Source organism: Triticum aestivum, chromosome 5A, assembly GCF_018294505.1.
Source record: "Triticum aestivum cultivar Chinese Spring chromosome 5A, IWGSC CS RefSeq v2.1, whole genome shotgun sequence".
Classification (NCBI taxonomy): Eukaryota; Viridiplantae; Streptophyta; class Magnoliopsida; order Poales; family Poaceae; genus Triticum; species Triticum aestivum.
The window spans coordinates 229,462,713-229,483,539 of NC_057806.1; the positions used below are offsets into that span (position 1 = coordinate 229,462,713).

Here is a 20,827-nt window from a genome sequence, read left to right on the forward strand (position 1 = left end):
AATACAAAAAAATGATAGCATGATATAATTCACATACATGATGATTGGCTAAACAACATGGCATTGCATAATTCATATATATAATGCCTTTGCAACAAGATAGCGTTGCATAATTCACATATATAATGTCTTGCAACAAGATGGCAATGCATAATTCACATATATGGTAATTAGACACTAAATAGGTGGCATTCACACAAAGCATGTATAAACTAGTCAAATGACATAGCAATGCAAGACGCCATACGCACGATATGAGAAACATAACCCTGCCAAGTTAGAGCATACACCTGGGGGGGGGGATAGGACTGGTCATCTTCCTCTGAATCCTCCTCTGAGGAGCTATCCGTAACCAGCGAGATATGCGCTTCGTCAGATAGCATAGTCTGCTCTAAAGACCTTGTTTTCACTCCAGATTTTTCCATCACCGTGTCAAATGGCTGATGCACACGAAGAGTAGTTGAATGTACTAACATTTTTGACAAATGTAATACGTAACGGAAAAAAAGGATGGCTTGATATAATTCACATATACGATGACTGGCTAAGCAGGATGGCATTGCAAAATTCACATATATGATGCCTGGCTAAATAAGATGGTGTTCCATAATTCACATAAACGATGAATAAACTAAACAGATGGCATTCACACAAAGCATGTCTAAACTAAGCAGATGACATATTTGATGTATAAAGTAAGCAATGCAAGTCACCATATGCATGATATAACCAACATCAGCATGCCAAGTTAGAGCGAAGACCTCAGGGGGTAAATAGGAGTGGTATTCTCCTTCTGAATCCCCCTCAGAACAGATATCTTCCTCTCGATTACAATCCGAAATGGGTGGAGGGGGGCTGCCTTCGCGCCTACCATGGAGCGATGTTTGCATGAAATTTTATTGCCACACAAGGCTCGTCTCTTTTGCTCTACATGTTTAGTTCCATTGTGTACAATAACTGGCATATCACACGTGTCCAACGGTGAAAGTAGAGTATGACCCACAGGAAATAGAAGCCATGATTGGCACGGAAAAGTCCAGGAAGAGAAATGGATTGGATTCCAGGAACATCCCAATTTCTACAAAGAAGGACCTGAGTCATATCACATGTTTCAGGCGTAAAGATTCAGGACACTACTTCAGCGATTGCCCAAAAGGGAAGACAAGGACCCAAGGAGGCTAGAAATCACAAGGAAACCACGAGACTTGTCAGAAGTAATATGTTTCTGCTGTAATGAAGTAGGGCACTTTGCCAGATATTGTCCCAATGAGAAGGGGACTTGTGCTAAATAGTTGTGTCAAAAAAGAAATATAGTAGTAGTAGTGGGAAACATTTATTTTTTATTGAGGAGTTGAGTTGAGGCATGTAATGGATATGCAAGAGATTGTAATAAGTTCATGAAATCAACAAAGTTCATGTGTCATGATTTCATACGTTCAATTTTATGAGTTGTTACTCTATGAAGAAAGAATTTAACCATTTTCAAGGATATGAGAAATATGGTCTATGGATGAATTTGTACATTTCAAGGGTGGTAGTACCCTGTGAGGACACTTGACACCTGGAAAAGATAATGATATTCCACGGAGTGGACTTCGGACAAAATAAGTATGAGTTTTATCTCGATGTGTGGAATACCCCAAGAATATGACGGGATGAAGTACTATTGGATATAAAGGAGGTATAATGTTGATAATATGGAGCAATTGTAAACCCGGGATGAGTTAAAGCTATACATGTGTTGAAGTGAGCCCATAACCCACAGGCCCAGGAATTAATAAGGATCAAGTACTCCTTGGAAGAAGAAATTTTGGAAGAAGCTGTGATTTGATCATCACACGTTTCTTAGGAGGATACGAAAACCTGAGAGTTGTTGTGTGAAATTGAGTGAAATTTGAAACTTTTTGAAACTTTTTAATAAGGAATACGAAAGCCTGAATTAAGAAGAAATTTGATAATGATTGCTTGAGTGATTTGTTGTGTGAAATTGAGTGAAATTTGAAATTTTTTGAAAGTTGAATGAGAGGGAAATGAAATGACTTTCCGAAAATTTCACCTTGCATTTATGATCTCCATGAATTCAAATTCATTTCACCACAAAACCCTAGAGTGAAGATGACATGACTTCTTCCATTAAAATAAATGAAAAAAGTTTTGAAAAGATTTGAGTTCCATTTGGAAATATTTCAAATTCAGAAACTTTATGCAACTCAATGATTTTCATGAGAGAAGATAAAATGACTTCTAAAAATTGTAGGAAATATGAGTTGGAAGTTTAAAAGAATCAAATTTAAAGTCCCCTTGGAGGTATTTTGAAAACCATTTTCAATTTGGAGTTATTTGGTTTTTATTCAAATTATTTTTCTTCAAAAATAAAATATACGAAAAATAGGGTAAAATGATTCCCTACAGTAGAAAAGTGGAGACAAATGATTTTGAAATAATTTTGGTATTTTTAAAATATTTTTATTTGGTTTTTAAATGAACCAGTAGCACAATTTGCTTTATTTAATTTTTTGTGGAATTTATTTGCCGCTGAAAATATGTTCATGTTTATGAAACCTTTTTCTGAAACTTTTGATATATAATATACCTATATAAATTTATTTATTTATTTCGTTATTCAGTTTTCCTTTCTGTTTCTATTTTAAAAAAAATGTACGTGTGACTCATAATTATTTGTCGCCTACATGCGCAGCATAGTAGACAGGCCTTAAGGTTTACAATTTTATTTAATTTATTTTTTCTGAAAAATAAAAATTTCAAGAAAGAACAATATTTTTTAAAAAAACTGTCGCGCAGTGTACGCACGCGGCCGGCCGGCGGAACCCTTTTGGCCCATGGCGCATATTTCCTCTTTGTCTCTTTTTCTTTTCGTCTATATTTAGTACCACATTGCTTAGCCTTTGACCTCTAAATTTTTTTCTCGCCTATAAGTATAGACCCATAGAGCCTTCAAAAATCACCTGATTCAGATTAAATCAATATTTTGGTTTGACTAGATTCACTAAAGAAAAATATATTTTTTCTCTCCGATGGGACTTTTGGAAGTTGTCTCCTCTCCCCGACGTCGTCTTTTCTCTACCTTATAAAGGTATCTTTCTTCGTATTTTTTTATATACTCCCATAGCTTATTATTTCTAGACTAGTACAATAGAATAATTATATTATCAATTAGTCTCTGTATTTACACTTTAGGCGTAGAAATCTTTTAGCAATACCTATTTTTCTTTTGTAAAACAGTTTGGTCCTTATTTTTTAAATAGCCATAAATTTTTACTCGTTCATCCAAATTAGATAAAACCAACACCTACAATTTCGTCTTGATTCTGCCTATCTAGTGAATCTATCAAATAAACTTTTTGCAACTTTCAAATTTCGAAATTTGTTCAGATTCATATTCAAACTTCTTTTGATCATATCTTTTTATCTGTAGCTTCGTTTCCGATGAACCCAACTACATCGGATTCGTATTGAAGTAATCTTTTCGTTTGCATAATTAGTGTCATCTTTCCAACATATAATTTTGATCATAGTCAGATTACTCTGCTAGTCCACAAAGAGTTATCACACAACATTCTAAGCAGATTCGATGCTATTGTGAATTACTTGTATCTTTTGATCCGTTATTTCCAATCTAGTATTTATTCTTCCTACATGTTCCTATTGACTTCCTACATCCAGTAGCATCATTAGTTTCAACTTTTGATCCTTTCAAATTTGAAAGATTCAAAATTTGAACTCGAAGCTTCACTTGATCATATCTTGTAAACGGTAACACATTTTCAATTGATTCCTTATTGCAATTGAATCCCTAAACGTAACCTATCATCTTGAGCCAACACCACACTTTTTCACCGAAATTAGGATCTAATCTTGCAAAATAATTTGATTTGGTTCTTTTGGAGTTTTTGCAATGATTCTTTGCCTTTTCTTTTGGATCTTTGAGTGATTGCTTATGTGTGGTTATAATTGCTTGCTTACGATAGATTGAACAGAGTGTGACGAGTAGAACTGTCAGGAATTATGAGTGCGAAGAATATTCATCAACACTACAAGGCAAGTTCACACTTTGATCATACTCTTCCTATACCCAGTTTTACTTGCATTAGTTTCACCCTTACAAATTTGCATGAGTAGGATTGGGAATTGGGTTTGATTTGTAGTAGGAACCTATGATCCTTGAAACACTCTGGGATATTCGTTATGTTATATATTGCTTAGTCATGCTTGTAGACGTGGATTGGTATGTTAGATTCATGAAAGTTGCGAGAGTTACAATAACTAGCAAAAGGGCTCGTGCGTTGCAACGGGAAAAAAACTACACATAGTTTAATATCTCATAGATGGTCTTGTAGATTTGACAAACTACGGTTTTCAGTTCAAGCAAAACCAGCTTAGGGCATCTTTAGATAATATACCAATAAATCATGACAATTGATGTATGTCAAAACAATAAACAATTGTATGTATGAGAAAAGAGAAGTGTATGTCTCGCTTCAACAGCGAAAAGAATCGGCCGAAAACTAAATCAATTTTATTCAAATCTTATGTCAAGGATATTAGTACAACTTTTAGATCGTTTACAAGCAGCCCCGAATAAATGCACTCTAGCGAGGCCCAATATCATATTGTGGAACTACTCTGTCCTAGACCACCTATACCTAACCCCTCTAAACAAAGAATTTGGGAAAAGGTACAGCAATAAGAAACATACCTCTTCTATGTAACAAAAAAACAGAAAAGAAAGATGGAAGAAGAAGAAGAGGAGAGCAAAGCTAGCAAATAGGAAATTACAAGGAGATGTGTGTGATAAACCTGCAACGAAGCATGGCAGAGCAATCAAATCTTCTGAATTTCACATGATTGTGTCCTGCAGATCACTACTTCTCGATAATAGTAATGCCCCACCTGATCAACATGCTTTGGCTAACACCAAAAAGAAAAGTTGATTAAAATCATATGAAATAGAGTCTGTTATGACTAATAAAGCTTAGAATCACAGGTTACATCACAGGTACACTATCCATAAAAAATATGGGAGAAACTACTTCTGCCTATATTAACATGGGAAAAGTGACTAATAAAGCTTATAATCACGCTTACACTAAATTTTCTATTCTATGCATTAAAAGGAAAATCACAATGCACCTACTGTAGAGATTATAACACACCGAGAGGCAAAACTTACACTGAATTTGGTAAGAAGATACAGCTACTGAATAATGATAGTGAAGAAGTTGTACACTATAAAACAATAGGTACTGCTTACTAATACTTTTGATTGCTGAGTTCAGAGATTACAACCTATCATAACACAAACTAAATTGGGAATTGAAGTACAAAATCAAGTCCTAACTACTGTAATTTCAGAGTGCTGTAAGTCTAAAAAACCAACAATGTACCTACCATCCGCGAACAGCCGCTGTGACAGTGACATGGAGCCATTTGTTCCGGCAGCAGCACGCGGAGCTTGTCCCAGTAGGGCGTGTGGGTGGACACGTCGCGCTCCTGGAAGGTGACGTGGATCCTGTTGAGCAGCCAACACACGATGGAGCAATCCTCGGATGTCATGCGATAGCCATCGGACGGGCAACGACTCTCGAACCCAGCCAAGGGATCTACGCCGCGGCCGTCATCTATAGCTAGGGGATGGGTCATCATTGTCGCGGCGCTAGGTCTTCTCGAGCGCGTATGTGTATGCGTCGACAATGGCATGGAAGGCGATGAGGAGGTCCAAATTGGAGAGGCTTGCCAATTTGAGCTCTGGGCAATGGTAACACCTGCCTGACTTTCCACGAGACACACGCTCGAGCTCACTATTACTCTGAACATGTGTTACTGAAATCATCAATATCGGGCGGCAGTAACAACTAATAAACTTAAATCATCAATATCGAGCTCACATTAAGCATTTCATGTGTTACTAAGCATGCAAATCCTTCAACTAGAAGAAGTAATAGTATAGTTTTTGGTAAACGCACTCGTCTATTAATTGAATTAAAGAAAATAAAGAATATTTTCTTCCCTAACAGAACATGCTTGGTTTCTCTCACACTATTGCTTTCAATACATTGTATTAGCCAGAAACAAACTTATAGTAATTTTCCATTTAAAAGAACATGCATATGTAGAGCTCTAGTGATATTATGTTCCGAGTTAACAACCAGCATTATGTGTTAGGGAGATAGCAATTTTGTAGGTTGCAGATTAGAGCGGTGTAGCAAAACCATGAGGATGTAACAAAAATTTTGCAGATCACAAGATTCACATGTGCTTCAAAGTCACAAATCGCTCCATGTCACATAAAAAACATAAATCACTATTAGACCAAGGGCTGCATTCCTTCTACAAAATTACCGCATCTTCTGTTTGACTGTATACTGAGACTAAAAACATAATTAAAATTATTTAGCTATTTATACCCTTCAAAACAGTAATACCAGTAACCAAAAACACAACAAATAGATTTGTATATGCTGCTGGATGAAGTAAACCCACCAATTTATCCTTATAGTGATCATGAATGATCAGTTCCTCTATAGTAAACATAAGAAAACGAAATTTGATTCATATTCATTTACCGATGATAAACTTTACTTGTATTTATCATAGTGTGCTCCTAATAGTATTTCCTGTGTAAGTGAACCAAAATCGCAAAGAGGCTACAATCGCACACATTGAAGACAAGGTTTTAGGAGTTCTAACAGAATTACACTTTTCATACTTCATTTTCTAGCTTTCTCAATACATGGTTGACAATTTTTATATGTGTCATTTCAGTAGTGATACTTGGTTCTTATATTCAGAGCTCCTAAGTTCACTGAAAATCTTGAAGAAAAACACTAAATAAGAAAAATGTAGGGATTCTGGCTTATCTGGCTTCCCATAACTATGGTTTCACGTCTTAGGAGTCATTTTTTCATATTCATAAGCTCATATGTGCAGTTTGTGAGATGAAAAGAATTAGCTATGTAGATTAAAAAAACCAGTGCACAGTTTTGAATAATTCAGTGAAAGTGAAGCCAAAATAGAGAATTAGTGCATGTTGCAGCATCATCATCAGTTGAATAATAGCAGCCAAAAATGCAAGTGTTCAAAATAGACATGTGTATATGTTAGGACAGCACATACAATATACTCACCAGATATGGTAGATTAGCCGTTGACACCCATTACTTAGGATGCCAACCACTCAATGCACTTGTGTCAACGGTGACCATTCCCCTCCATCTTCTACACCCCAATTACAATAGCGTGTAGTTGGCTTGCTACCAGACCTTGCTAATGTAAGCCATAGTGGAGTTGATGAGCTACAACGCCATGTTGTTGTCACTTTGGGTCGAAAGTGTGACTAATTATTTCCAAAAGAATCAATCAAGGCAACTAATTAAACTTTGAATACCTACCTAGGTTGTCATCTGCAATTTGTCTTCTGAATATTTATTCCCTGCCTTTGATCAAACCAATTTGTCTTCTGCCAATAAATAGATTATTGCTCTGAAGGGCTCTTTGCAGAAACCATTTTACATGGAGTAGATCACCCTTGGCTGCTGGAGCATTTGGACAACGAGAAACGCAGCAATCTTTAAAAGGATAAGGCCAAGTGAGCTAGACCTGCTACTTCACAGAGCCACCTGAAAATCCTACGCCAATTCCAGTCCTGAGTAGACAATTTTGTTAACAGAGAAGAAGCTTTCTCAATTTCTGGATGTTGCCAATGTTAGTTTATGCGAAGATGTTGTTTATTCAACTGGCATAATCCATCCACAAGTCATCGCCAATAACAAAGTGCATTACACACAGAGGATGCAGAGCATCTTGAAGAAGTTCCCAACAAAAATAATTATACTGGAACAAAAGGTTATTAGTAATTCTAAAATTCTAATTGCAAGAACTACACCCATACTGTTTGGGTTTCTGAATCAATCAACATTATAGAAACTCCTGTTGCTGGGTGTTTTACCGGACGAAATCCTTTGCTTGCATAACAACAAACAACAAATAGGGATTAGCCATATATGTGTTCATAGCTTCAACAAAATTAATCAAACAAAATTATTGCCTCTCAGTCTCAAGGAACCAAACGAAATCCAATAATTTTTCAACCTACCGCATCAAACTCGTACAATAGCATGGACTGAAGAATGGATTTTATTTTAACAAAAAGAGCACACAAGCCAGCTGTAGTTGGCCACCGTGGACACCATCCGAATAGCAAAAAATGGTCTCGTAAAATAGCATGGACTGAAGAATGGATTTATTTTAACAAAAAGAGCACACAAGCCAGCCGTAGTTGGCCACCGTGGACACCATCTGAATAGCAAAAAATGGTTATACATCTGGTTTTCTAGGAGAATGACTTGATGTTCCCTCCGTTCTCAGTGCTACCAACAGCGTCAGCTCCTTAGTGCTAGTTCAAGAGAACAGAGAGAGAGAGATTGGTTAGGTCATATGACATAAGAGCAGCAACTTTCTGCTTCTCTGTGCTGGTTGCAGGGAAACAAAACAGAGAGGGCCAGATTGGCCTCGCCACTCCATCACCAGCTGCCGCTGGTGAAGACCTCCCAGCCGTCCTCAACCTTGCCTGGCACACGACATGGCCCCGCCACCCCCTCACCAGAGCTCGAACGGCTGCATGTGTCTGTCCCCGTGCAGCTGCTCAACCCAGGTTAGGGCGGAGATCCGCCAGCACCACTCGCTGCTCATTCTCCTGCCTCCCTGCCGATTGTCCTCCCACACAATCTTCCTACCATGTTGTACGCTCTCCAGCAAGCCTGTGCGGGTGCTCGACGTCCGCGTTGCCCCCATCCGCACTCGCCAAGCTCCACCCTAGGCACTACCCGTTCCCCGTCGTCGGCGCTCATCACTCTAGAGAGAGAGAGAGAGAGGAAAGATGCTGGAAAGAGGGGCGAGGAGCAATACCTGCAGAGCTCTGCCTACCAGCCATGAAGACCAGCCTCCGCCTGCAAGGACTTCGTGCCATTGCGCTGGATCCCTTCATCGCCCGGCTCCGATGAGCTACCGCCTCGCCGCCCACCTCTGGATCCGCCTCCCCAGCCCCTTCCACGCACAGATCCGGCCCCTGCAAGCTCCAGCCGCCACCGCCGCATTCATCGAGCAGCCGCGCCGTCGCCAGCCGCTCGAGCAACGGCGTTGACTTGATCCAGGTAGCCTGTCGATGATAAAAAAAGAGCGCGGGTTGAATACCCAAAATACAGGGTTTTTTATGTAAAAACGAAACATTTCCTCACTTCAGCCACTTAAGAGGGGACTGTGGGTTGAATTTACAGAAATGGAGGGACCTATTTGCAAAATTGCTAATGACGTATGACCAAAGGCGATAACTGCTTTATTATTAGGGAGGGATTAAGGGTTAACTTAAGGTGGCTACTTTAATACACATCTGGGTGGATTGGTTGCAGGCACCTGTGGGAATCCAATGTTGTCCTAGGAGATCCTGAGGTATCCGTGTGATCATCCTATGGAATTCCACCCAGGCTCAAAGGGATCATAAGATTATTCATGCCTAGAAACTTCCATGTGCAGCCACAAGCCATTATGCGCTCTCGCATAGTTAAGTAAGTTGTGAGAAACCTTTCCATGATGGGCTAGCAGATGTAGGGGAATTGTAGGTGTACCGGCCTATCTATCGGTTAAGGGGACCTCTTCAGAAAGAGTATGTCTCAATCTTCCGATCATGGATGCGGTCGAGTCTTGTGGGGAAAAGTGCGCAAACCTCTGCAGAGTGTACAAACTAATCATGATTAGTCGTGTCCCCGGTTATGGACATTTTGAGTATCTGGTATTCGAATTATTGGTTGATCGCATCACTCTATTTAATGAAATTGTTGGGTTATTAATGATTGGGTGATTTTTGGGATTGAGTTGGGGTTACCTTCTCAACATGGGTAATTTAACTTGGTAGTAAATAAAATTTATTCCTTTGTTGTAGGGAAAAATTAGCTTTATGCAAAATTAAACTTAGAGCCTCCACCAGCCAAATATGCATATAGGGATAGAAAATTTTCATTATTATTCTATGGTGTGAAATTGCCAGTACATTCAATGTACTGACCTATATGGCTGCAATGTCTCATGTTGCAGGATTCTTACGACGAGTAAGTGATACTTTAGTGTTACGATGTCTACACTCAACTTTGTCATTGGTGTTGTTGGGACTCCACAGCTTTGTTGTTTCTTCCGCTATATGGATTGAGGTAATAGTATTTACATTACATTATACATGTGATTTACCTCTGTTATAAACCCTTGAGTACTGTGTGTGTCGGCATACCGATCTAGGGATGACACTTAAGCACAGAGACTTCGATCCATTCGGGTCGGGTCGGTACAAGAGTCTAATCGATGAACATGACGATAAAGTAGCATGTAATATTAAGTGATGCATAACGTAAGCAGACACGAAAGAGTGCGACCTCTCTTGCAGACCCGTGTAGTCCTCGAGGTCATTTGCTCGGTTGATGATGGTAATGCAGTTGTCATGACTGCCGGCGGCAGGGAAGAATATCTAAGGCGGCAAAAGACAGTCTGGAGGCTAGATCCTTGCTGTGGTGGACCCTTCTGTCATTGGAGCAGCTGAGCTGGGGTGGACGACGGCGCAACAGGAGCGGGACAAACCACACAAGGTTTTCTTTGACTACTATCTATAAGAGAAGTAATTCTGTAAGGGCGCGTTTGAATGACGACTCTAACAACGCAGGGATAGGAAATACACAGCAATAGGATAGGAATGCACGTGCAAAACAGAGAATTTAAAAACACAGGATTTCTGCCAATCTGGGTGTTTGGCTCACAAGAATTGGAAGATCACATGATGCAAAGAAGCATGGTGAGATTAAGTCAAACCACAAGAAAATGTACGGTTATAATGCTATTATGCTACTATCTCTTAGTCTTGTGCTTCATGAATAGGAATTTGAAAAGGAGGACAAGTGGATATTAAAATTCCTATGGGTTTTCTTTCAAGGAAACACTAAAGGAACAAATCCTACAGTTTTCCTTTGCTCCATTCCTTTGAACCAAATGCATGAATAGTATTACCATAGGAAACTTTCCAATTCCTATGTTTTTCCTTCACTTTTCCTTTCAAGCACTGGCGATTCTAGCAGGCAGGCTTGAGCAAGGAAAAGCCTACACTCAAAAAATGTTTTGTGCTACTTCTACTGCTTCGGACCCAGGCCAGTGCCCTACTAGCTCAACTCCCAGGCCCATCGACAAATGCATAGCTCAAACGCGCAGAGATAAATAATGGTGGCGTTCAAGAGAGTCCATCATGGATAGCTAAGTTTCCTGGTACCTCACTGCTTGTCTTATAGTAGGAGAAACTAATCGTATTTCATGTTACTACGTGTGCTCAGTGGATAATATATATAACATGTAGAGTAAAAAATAGATGCAACAAGTGTACAACCTCTTTGGCGAAGCCATGTCGATCTCAGCGTGATTGGGTTGGTCGGTGAGGATGATCCAACTAACTTGGCTGTCGGAGGAGGGGAAGAAGATCTTAGGCATCTTGAGATCAAGCCTGGGGTACTGCTCTGCTGTGATGGAGGGTTTCATTGTTGGAGCAGCTCCAGTGAGTTGTACGACGCTGAGGCTGAAGCGGGACAAGAGAGGCAATGTTAACCTGAGTGGATTTCTAATAGCATATCCAATAGATGATGTAAAATACATAACCACAAAGTGCTAGACGTAAAATACATCAGCCGCTCAACTCTGAACTTAACTGTTGAAACTGAATTTAACTATCGGAACTGAACTTAACTGTCGAAACTGAATTTTGCTGTCGAAACTAAATTTTACTGTCGAAATTGAACGCACTAGCAGCAGAAAAGCTGTAGCAACAGCGCGTGCAAGAGTCGGGGCAGCTGGTTGTGTAGCAGTTCATCTTCAACCTCCACCCCCCTGAGCCGCCAGCCACCACCGGCCAAACCGCCGCCCACCGCCGCTCGCGGCCGGCGGTGCGCCGCCCCGCCTGCCCCGAAGCCACTCCCCATCGCCGGTCCTCCGCCGCCCCGGCCATCCCTCTAGGCCCCCCCCCCCGTGCCGAGTTTTTTCTTCGGCGATCCCCACGTCACTGCCCCACCACCACCGGCGACCACCGCCCCACCCTGAACCCTAAGATAGATAGTGGGGTACCTTTCCGGCGAGCCCCCCTCCCTGCTGCAAGTGGTTCTTCCTTAACTCCGGCGAGCCCCCCCCCCCTCCCTGAAAATCAACTTACCCAAAAGTCGATTCAATCGATTGAAGTGTAGCTAAATCGGAGAAGTATCGCAAGCAAGAGCAAGAGCGAGAGCAGCAGTGCGAGCAAGAGCAAGAGCAGACCAGGCAGGGGACCAAGACCAAGAGCAGAGCAGCAGCGCGAGCGAGAGCTAAAGAAGCAACAGCTCCTACTGATGTGGACGTCCCCGTCAAGGGAGCGACGCCGTGGAGGAAGTGGGCCGGCGACGCCGCCGTGGATGGAGCCGCGCCATGTCGGCTCGGTACCGAGCGCCGGCAGCACCGTGAGATCGAATCAAGAAGAAAATGTGATGATTAGTGTACAACCTCTTTGGTGATGCCGACTAGGCCTCAGCTTCATCCGAGGAAATGGTGATGATGCTGCTCTTCCGATGGTGCAGGTGAAGACGGTGGTGTGGGAATGGAGGTGGTGCGAAAGACGAGGGGAACGCCGGGGCAGCTCCTTGGAGGTGGAGGACGGGGTGGCTGAACCGGCTGGACAACGAGATCGACGACGGATCCTCATCGTGTACGGTGGATGAGGGACGTCGAGGTGTTGTTGTGGACGACATCATCGGGGAAGAGGCTCCGGCTGGGTGGCGGACGGAGGAGGGTGTGGGGCTTCGCGGGTTTTCGCGGCCTTGGTGTACGAATGGGTGGCTGATGGGATGGGAGTGGGGAACCATGGCTCAGGGACGCGCTTGTCTGAAATGTGGGGTAAGTTACGAAAGTAGCCCCACCGATTTGAGCTAGGCGGTTCTTTCGGTTCAGGGGTATCACGGGCATTTCGTGTGTCGGGATTTCAGAGGAGGTGGGAGTTTTCACAGACGTTGTAATTTTGGGATAGCAAGGCGCTGGTTGAGATGGAGGGAGTTTTCGGAGCACAATGAGACAAAGATACATCTTAAATATTTCAGGGTAACAAGGCGTGGGTTGAAATTTCCGGACAAGCCTAACATGTACTATACCAAATCAATTCGCACTTCCGTCGACGAAAAAACAAAAAGAAATCAATTCCCACCACACAAGAGAGTAGTCCCGTGTACTGTGCCAAGTCAATTCGCACTACAAATGCCATTCAAAACTTTGAATTCATGTTATGTTAAATTAAAATATTTCTCTATGTGCATAATGCATGCAACCTGCTACTCAAATGAACGTTTTACTTCATTCCAAACGTATATACTACCGCTTCAATATGAACTAAATTTGAATTCGTTTCTCTATTTGAACAAGATCTACACTAATGATTGTTGTGAAGTCAAACCATTTGAATTCGTTTCTCTATTTTAATTAGATCTACAATCATCATTATTGTCAAGTTAAACCATCGTTTGTGTATTATCTTCACAACACACCACATGATTATTGTCGAGTTAGATATGAACTATGTGTACTATATGAACTCGAACTCAATTTTTTGAATCCACTTTATGTTGATTTCAAATCACAATACATTTCAAGCTCTAGCTAGATCTACATAATCTAAACCATGTCTCATATGTATAATGTGTTTATCACATAATGTATGGTGCCCCGCCCCCTACGCCTACAAGTATTTAGATGTGAGTTGCAAACGCCACACATTACCACAAATTCAAATAAAATGTGAGATTGTTCGATATATAGTATTGTTTAGATTGTTCGATATTTAGTTGTAAGCTGCAAACGCCACACATTATCACAAATTCAAATAAAATGTGAGATGGTTCGATGTATAGTATGGTTTTGATTGTTCGACATTTAGTTGTGAGTTGCAAACGCCATGCATTATCACATTATGGTATAACATGTGCAAAACCACAACATGCGTATCGCCGCTATATTCATGCATGCATGTGTTTAGAACACTATGATCTCCTATTCAAATATATGAATCCACTTTCATATCAAATTATGATCGTTGTTAGTCTCTTACACCCACACAATCCTTTAACCTTTGTAGCTAGCACTAACTTCCTCTCATGCATGCACACTCCCTCCTCGCCCGACCCCTCCCTTAGCATTCTATCCATCGCACACATTCACTTTTTTCTTCTTTAGGTCGTTATCCAACAGTCTCCACAACTCATTTCTGACACACACACACCGACCGATAAACCTCTACAGCGATGTCTGCCTACAACATACACACGCACCCTACATCTCCCCCTTTCTATGTCCATGCCTCGTGTCTCTCATACGGTCCCACACACGTGTAAACTCTCGCCCCTCCTTTCATCAATCTCACAACCGCACAATGATCCCCCTATCTAGCTAGTAGCTCGGCCTCTCGCACCACCTCCTAGCTCCATTCTCTCTGTCTATCCATCTCGTTGGGCCTTATTTGTGTTTAACAAATGAATGTACACCGACTGATCTCCTGCTAAAAATATAGCTAGCTAGGTCCTTATAACTCGTTTTTCCCCACGCGTCCATTGATCTACCTCATTAGTTATGTCTCTCCCTTCCTCTGACAAACAACAATTGATCTACCGATCTAGTTAGGTTTGCTTACCAAACACATGGTTCCCCTTCATCATCCATGCATGTGTCCCGACACATCTATCACGCACAGGCACACACAGAAACACATCCCCACTCTTATTGATAATATTGCACTTCGACCCTTAGTTTGTCTAGTAGGCCTCTCCCACCATCTCCGAGAAGCAACTCCATCACCCATCCAGCACTCTACCCCTCTCCCTCCCTCCCTCTCTCTCCTCTCTCTCTCTCTCTCTGTCCCAACCTATTTCCCGTCCTTCAGTTATGTATGGATGTCGATCGATCTCCCTCAAAACATAGTTGGGTCTCTCCTTCTCAACACATATATGAGTCGTTCTACCTCTCTAGTTAGGCCTCTACCTCCCCCCTCCCCCAGACACACACTGATACATCGAGCACTCTAGTCATGTCCCCTGCCACACACAAACTTGCCATGTGCCCTATGACATTCCGGTAGGTCAGTCCCCCTATATCTTTGGCTTGCACACACACAATTTCGATGGCTCTCTTCATCGATCTCGCACCCACCCACTTGATCCTCTCTTCAACTCTATCGATATCTATGACCCCTCCATCTCTTCTCGTGGATCGCCCCCTCTATATATGATATAGATAGGCCTCTATTTTCACACACATTGCATGTGTCGATTTTTTGTTTGAGATGTCATCGATGCATATTCCCACAAATACATTCACGAAATCACCCCCCAACAAAAAACACTCACGAACGCACATGCCATCTGTCTAGGTTTGTATCTCTCTCACACACACCCACGTAGGTGGGGGACGTGCATGAAGAGAAGAGGTGCACGCATGGAGCACGTACTCCCGTCTCTTTCCCAACCACACCCACGTGGGTACATGGTGGAGCTCATTTTTGTACGAAAAGGCAGCCCACATGGTAATTTGACACGTGTACTAGTTGTCCACTTGATGGAGGATCGTCTACCATAGGTGAACAAACAAATTGCGACTTGATGTGTTATGTTAAAAAAGAGGCAAACCATGTGGGGCCTACCTTAGAGGCAAGGCTCTATACACTCGAGATGCTCTGTATGTATTACTTTTGATGTGTCCTATCAACTCGCAGAATGAGGAGAAGCTTGCTTAGTACGCCGTCTCCCCCGCCCACGGACGTGGTGGCTCGTAGGACGAGGTGAAGCTTGCTTACTACGCCTTACGCCCGCTCCCTCGCCCACGCACGCGATGGCTCGCGGGACGAGGAGAAAATTTTACTACTCCCTTCGTTTACTCTTCATTCCTACCTTGGTTAGAGATATTATCATATTGTTTGGAATATATGTCCTTTAGTAGATTTCAATATGAACTACTCCACTAGTACATACTCCAAAAACTGACGTATATAGACGTATTTTAGAGTGTAGATTCACTCATTTTGCTCCGTATGTAGTCCATATTGAAACGGACGTAATAGTATGCACTCTCCCTCGACCCTCGACGACGTGGTGGAGTGCAGAAATTCATTAGGTCTCATATATCTAGAACAATGTATACTGCGGTACCATTATTGCTTGACTTCCCGAAGAGGCGAAGAGCAAGTCACAAGGTTAATATTTTGGAGATGCCAAGCGCAAGGTTTATAGGAGAATGAGTAGTAGTAGTAGTATGTACAAGGAAGAAGGCAACAAGATGTATGTTTTGCATGACAGTCTCTTCTTACAGGACGTGCTAGACCTAGTGGACCTCATTGTTGCAATGGGACTACTCCCTATCATAGATGACACGATTCAGAGTGGTGGGCAGCGGGCATAATTCGGAGCTGCTTAGTCTTAAACCCCATGAAGAAGTCATGTCGAAAGGAATAGCCATCCTCTACACGTGCTCCTATGTAAACCGAGTAAATGAGACAAAAAGAGAAAGAGACAAAGTAAAAAAATCACCAGCCTTAGATCGAGCCCTATTGTATCAATGAATGATATTTCTACTTCGTGATTGACATGGCTATATTATTAACGATGCTATGGAGGTAGAAACGGATTTTTATTTATTCGTGGAGGTAGCAGCGAATGGATATTCAACGATGAGTGAAATGATGGCTGCTTCCTCGGTCAAATATAGAGAAAGGTGGGCCTCATGATTTCACGGCTTATTAGTCATTATTACTACCTATACTCTTTTCCCATATATAATAACCGCGTGGTAATACAGTAGTGGGCCATACTTTTAATAACCATGCTCGAAGAGAAGAGGTGCACGCACCCACACACGTAGTGTACTAGTAGCACTCTTTGCATCTTTTGCGTCTTCCCCAACCACACACGTGACATGGTGGAGCTCATTTCTGTAAGATGATGCAGCCCACGTGATAATTTGACGCGTCTAGTAGTAGCTACTCACTTATAAATAATGGAGGGTCGGGAACCATGCATGAACAGTGTCGCGTCATTTATAAATGAAGTTATTTTCTTCAATGGCACATACGCAATATAAATAGGCTCATATGGAGAGAAAAGGAAACTGCTCCACTATATACATAGCCAGGACGAGCCTACATGGTTGCTTGCTGGGGTTGCTCTCTTCACACTCTCTCGCACAAAATGATTGTGGCCACATCTCTAACATACGGGCGGATCACGTCCGCCGGGGGAAGGGGTGGATGCTTAGTGTAGATGCGGTCGCCATCGCCGACGGCAAAAACCCACTGTCGGCATGTCCTGATCAGGGGTCCCCGCCGTTCTCTCTCACAAAGCCGGTGAAGTTGCCTTCGTCCCTTGCTCACTGCCGCGATGTGGGCAGTTGCCGCCTCCCGCCGCCCTCCTCTAGGTTGAGCTACGTCCCGACATCCCTCAGGTACAACTTCCTTTACAACTGGCTTGCACCGCTGCTCCAGCTGCCCACATCACTCCATGTGGATATTTCTCTACTTCTTTGCCCCGCACATACCTCTAGTGGCTTCGACGTACTGTATTTGTGATGAGTTTATGTCTCATCAACTAGTCCCAGTAATCTTATTCTAATCACGCTTCTTCAATTTCTTTGCCACTGGGATGCTCATCTCGATTTTGGTGAAACTGCACAAAATGATTCGATGGTCAAAGGGTTGCAAACTTCATTTCTTCAGAAGCTCCAACATTGCCAGCAAATTAAACCTGGTTAGGGTTTACGGTTGCTGGGCTAGGGATTGCATGGATCGTTTTTTCTTTACCTGTCTCTGTTCCAAAATAAGTGTCAACTTTAGTAGTAGTAGTAGTAGTACAAGTTTGTACTAAAGTTTGCATAAAGTTGAGACACTTATTTTGGAACGGAGGGAGTACATATTGGCTATGATCTGTCAATCATTGAGATGCAATAGCATGCATGTTAGTCTCCTATGTATTTAATGAAATGTTGCAACAGGCAACCTTGGACGCAAGATACATGAATCAGAAGATGGAAGCTTCATAGCATTGTACAAATTTATCTTGCAGAGAAATTACAGTACACACTATACTAGTACTATGTAAAGAGTTAAGTGTCGCACGGTGTCCAGAAAATATGGTGATAGTGTGAGGTGGGCCATGTAATCACTGAGCCTGTATGTTTTCACTGCTTTCTCACTCCTCCGCTATAAGAATGGAGAAAATTGTAATCTAGTAGTACCTCCTTTCGCCAAAAGCATGGGACATCCAGCAGTCGTACCACCTCAGTAATAATGACCAATGAGCCATCAAATCACATAGACCCAGCAATAAGTTGGACGGACGAAGCAACCATCACTCTTGAATCCGCTTCTCGCTTCAACACAGGCGCCAGTGAGAAGTCGCATCCGCTCTGCTCGGGCATGAATGCGGCACCAATTCTTTGGAGCGGCGCTGACCGTTTCATGCGGGAAGCGCGCACGGGCGATGGAGGGGCTTTGGATGGGCCAGGCTGGTCAGGAGCGGGCATGGCAGCTGTCCGCCTGTCCCGACCGGCGCCCAGAAACGAGAGGATGCACCGACTCTCGCGGGTAAATTGTACACTACACACCATATCTCTGTAGGAGTAGTTTGATGTGTCGCTCTCTCTAACACACACATGTTGTTAAACACACACACGCGCGCGCACACACACACAGGTTCATAGAATAGCAATATCCTGCGAGTGCGAAGCCACAGGATGTGAGATACAAATGGAGTACGTACAAGAAGAGAAGAGGTGACGAATATTCCATCAAATCTAGACTGAGGAGTAGTACTCCCTCCGTCTAGGTGTTAAGTCATCTTACGAAAATCAGATATTCCCAAAATGTTTAGGCATCGTCCATTAACTTCACATCTCAATCCCCTCCTGGCCTCGTTGCTAGCGAGCGTTGTTACTTAGGGAGCGTTTGGGTCCTTAGCAAGAATAGTTTATAGCCTACCGGGAAAGGTTAGGTGTTTGTAACTGTTAAAATATGTTAGCTTTTGTGGGCCAGCTAGCTTGGGTGGGCTAGAAAAACCTTGCTAGCTCAGGAGAGCCAGATCGGCTTGCTTCCGATGGCAAACTTCACACAAGGAAAAATCGGCGACCCACTCATGACAATGATCTTCACGGGGCAACGCTGGTAAGAAAAATAACTAAACCGTTTGACCATGTAAGGTTGGCAAAGCGAAAGCTGGCTAGCTCGGCTAGCCATACTGGGAGTCACTTAGGTACTAGTAACATAGCACATCCCAAGAAAAAATTGCTTATGTGGCATGGAGTTAATGAGGAAAGAGATGCTTGTGGTAACATAATATGTTACTGTAACATAACACACCCCGAGGTAAAATGAGTATATCTCAATTAATGAAGACTTGCATGTTACTATCCATATGTTACTACCCACTATGAAGGTAGTAACATAGACCAGTAACATATGCATGTTACTAGTCCAGGTTACTCACCACTATGACCAGCCTAGGCAATGTAACCAAACGCTCCTTACTCTGCCTTGTTATCTCCTCCGGAAACCCAATGCATGGAGCGCAACTATGCATTGATCAGTTAAGAAATCAAAGTCGGCTTGCATGCAAGTTAATACGTGGCCCTGCATGGTAGCTGAAACGACATCTCTTAGTTGTTGTGATTAATTGTTGCATTTAGAGACAGAAATCAGGGCTTTGATTAGAGGAAGGACAGGTCAAGTTTCTCCTCCTCCAATCTGCTTGCACCTTGGTCCTGCTGCACCTTCTAACATGGCTTACACCTAGATGGAGGGAGTAGTACGAGATACGGTGGCACACTGACTTAGGTCGAATACAAGTGCCCCAAATTATTGGAAGAGAGCAAAGTGTACAAACTAAATAATTAAAAGAGTAAAATGCACTATTGGTCATTGAACATATAGTATAAGTTCACTTTGGTCACTGTACTCAAGAATACGGTCGATATGGTCACACGAATGGAGGAATGTATAAAAGGTTAGTTTCCTCTCATTAATCATAACGTGAGGGTGGTGTAGCTGGTTAGCCTGTTTGCTCATCAAACCTGAGGTCTCGGGTTCGATAACTGCACTAGAGCATAATTTTGTTTTTGTTCGACTTCTTTCCTCCACCCAATGACACGTAGGCCCCACATGACAGAGATAGAAAGTGATCTGGGGCGGTGCCAGGAGGATTCTTTGACTGGTCAAAATGGATGGATACGGAGCTATACGATCTCACAGTGACCGTACAATCACCTCATCACATATATAGTGACCGTATTCTTGAGTACAGTGACCAAAGTGAACTTAGAAATTACTCTCAATACGCCCTAGTTTATTAGCACCCGATGTAACCCTTAGTACATACGGTGGCACACTGACTTAGGCTGAATACAAGTGCCCAAAATATTTAAAATTGGAGGATGGTGCAGCCCGCCTTTCCGACATTTTAACTGTGTGTGGTTCAGTTGTTGTTCACTTTGGAGGGTCGTGTAACACGCATGAACATTAGTAAGCGCGACCGGGAGGCGTGCACTGTTAATTGCAAGTTGACTCCTTCGAGCGTTAAATTTTCTTCATGTATTATCATTACCCCTAGTATTTTTCTTCACTACGTTAAATAAAGAGTTCCATTTCATGCACAATTTAAAGGGATTTTTATGGAGAGAAAAATAAAACCACTCCATCTATATACGCTGCAGCCTCGGTGCTTGTTTTCTAGGATTTGCAGTC

General features: G+C 42.3%; 1 long non-coding RNA gene across 3 annotated transcripts; it reads right to left on the minus strand.

Annotated features, from left to right (window-relative positions):
- Positions 1 to 4,834: 4,834 nt before the first annotated feature.
- LOC123102848 (uncharacterized) lies at positions 4,835 to 9,195 on the minus strand. Of its 3 annotated transcripts, XR_006449436.1 has the most exons (4): positions 7,410 to 9,195; positions 7,146 to 7,284; positions 5,410 to 5,827; positions 4,835 to 4,929 (listed from the first exon to the last, which is right to left on the minus strand). It is a non-coding gene; the product is annotated as an uncharacterized lncRNA (long non-coding RNA). The 3 variants fall into 3 exon arrangements; XR_006449435.1 differs by having other exon boundaries at positions 5,410 to 7,313; XR_006449434.1 differs by having other exon boundaries at positions 7,146 to 9,195.
- Between the last annotated feature and the right edge of the window lie 11,632 nt (positions 9,196 to 20,827).